Here is a 2739-nt window from a genome sequence, read left to right as displayed (position 1 = left end):
TAGGTAAGGATTCAATTGCTAGATAGGTTTATACTAATGTCTATTCATTCAGAAAGCTCAGTGTCAAACTCTAAATTTATTCTAGGATATAAAAAGGGTAGATTTTTCAAATTTGTTCAGTAAACACTTCAGTGAAATGTCATTATAATGTTCATAATGTTACAATCTCTGTATTTATCCATGTTCAGTATAGTAAGGCAATGTACTGGGTCACATTAGCAAGAGATTGGTATATCATACTAGACTCCCCTGCCTTTTACACCAGAACTCCTTATTTGTAATATGGAACCAAATTAGATGGTCTCCAAGATCCGTTTGTATCCTGGCAATATATTCTGAGAGCCATGCTCTTGACATTTCCTTTCCTTACAACAGAGTTGTGTTTAGACAGAAGTGCCTTTGTTAAAGATATATTGTGTATGACAGCAATCTTGTGACAGTTTTTCTCATGCATTTGCTAAATGAATTGTACAATTATGTATTTTCTTGTACATTTAAATAGTTATTTAAATTTTTAATTATGTTATGATATATAACTATATATACATATATTATATCATAATGCAACCATTTTGGCAGAAACAGAGAGATTCTAAAGAAAGATACTTATGACCCTCTTTTGGTTATCACACTGTTGAAACTTCAGTCCCTAAGAATAGGAATTTGCCCAGAATTCTCATGCTTAAGAAGAAGACAAGCCTGATGCCTGCCACAGTAGAAGCTTGTTTAACAGGAAAAGATTTCACACAGTTGTCAGACCATCTAGCAGGACAGACTGGAGCCCAGGCACTGATGGGTCACACTTTAATCAGGACTGCTAATTTTTTCACATCTTTTTTCTAGTTTCATACACTTTTTGACTTACATTTAAATTTATCTCAAGTCAAGAACTCTGAAGATGAACTTTTGGGATGGCAAGTCTTTATTTGTTCCTCTTCCCAGTGAGGTGACAAGAAATAAATATTTCCTGATTTTCACTATTATCCATATTTAATTAAAGAGACAAATTTCTATTGAAGATAGGTGGCTGAATGTCACTTGTTAGGGCTTCAGGCCTTTGACACTAACAACTTAGGTAACAAGAGTTACAAGCAGTTATAGTGAATATAGTTTTCTTGTGTGTGTATTTGTTTGTTTGTGTGTGTGTGTGTGTGTGTGTGTGTGTGTGTGTGTTTTGTTGATATAGTGTATAAAACTGAATGAGGCAAATTTATCAGTGTTTAGATAATATCTTATTTTTAGAGGTAGGATTCTGATTTTATATTTATTTATTTTTATGTGCATTTGTATTTTGCCTGCATGTATGTCTGTGTGACAGTGTTGGATCCTCTGGAATGGGAGTTGCAGACCGAACTGCCATGTGGGTCCTGGGAATTGAACCTGGGATGTCTGGAAGAACAGCCAGTACCCTTAACTGCTGAGCCACCTCTCCTACCATATATTGATTTTTTTTTTTTTTTTTTTTTGGTTTTTCGAGACAGGGTTTCTCTGTGTAGCTTTGCGCCTTTCCTGGAACTCACTTGGTAGTCCAGGCTGGCCTCGAACTCACAGAGATCCGCCTGGCTCTGCCTCCCGAGTGCTGGGATTAAAGGCGTGCGCCACCACCGCCCGGCTCATATATTGATATTTTATTTCAAAGATTTGATCAGCAGCTAGATGGTACAGTAACTTGGGAACAAAATGAAGTTTCACATACTCTAGTTTCTCAACTAAAAGGAGACCAGTTTTAGGTTGGAAGAAATTATCAAAAGATTAATTTTTTTATTTGAAAATCACACAAAGCCTTTTGCAGCCACTGAAGCTGGGATTGTGGCTAAAAGACCTCTCAAATCTCACTTCTCTAAAGACTGTTGTCTGCTTTAGGAGGAAGAACTTCAGTATGACATTCACATTGCACTTCTGAGATATGGCTTGAACAGTTCTTCTCAGAGATGAGCATGGCCGTTCTGTTCCTCACACTAAGACACCAGTACAGAGACCTATTTACCATCTATAGGTTCCACTTTCAAAGGAGCCTTTCAAATATTTAATGTCTCTTTTAATTCTGCAATTACTTACTGCTCTGTGGTTGAACTTTTTTGTGCAACTGTATGTCTCTCTCTCTCTCTCTCTCTCTCTCTCTCTCTAATATTTGATAGTAAAAGAGAGTGAAATCCTCTACCTGATGTTTTTTTTTTCTAAGTGAAAAGATAATTGAATATGAAAAAGATGAAAGAGCCCTTACATATACTATAAACCATGTGTTCTAAATGCAGAATCAGATTATGGAATGTTGATACTCTGAGTTATTCAATTTTGTTGCCTCCAAACCACTTCTTCCTCAGTCGGTTTCCTGAAAACAGCCTGCAGTGGCTTGTAAGACTCAATTGTTAGCCTTTTAGAAATCCTGTTGGCATCTTAAAGTGAGTCACAGGGTGAGACTTGACACCATGGGAACCAGCAAATGAGCACTCTTTCTTTTGTACAGTCTCTCTCTTTTTCTCATCTCTATTCCTCCCCCTCTTCCTCTCTGTCTCTGGGGTTAGGAGTAAAAAAATCAATGATTAGTACCCAGTGGGCTACTAAAAAAATCTCTGTAAAGTTGTTGTAAATCAAAGTATGTTCTTTGGTTAAAAAAAAAAGATGAAGGCTGGGTAAAGAATGCCTTCTCAAAATTCTGATTTTATATATAGTTCCAGAATTTCTCCCCAACTGAATATATGTTAATAAACAAGGGCTTCATTTAAAACTGAAAAACTT

Source organism: Peromyscus eremicus, chromosome 6 (genome assembly GCF_949786415.1).
Source record: "Peromyscus eremicus chromosome 6, PerEre_H2_v1, whole genome shotgun sequence".
NCBI classification, from domain to species: Eukaryota; Metazoa; Chordata; class Mammalia; order Rodentia; family Cricetidae; genus Peromyscus; species Peromyscus eremicus.
This window is presented reverse-complemented; position numbering follows the sequence as displayed.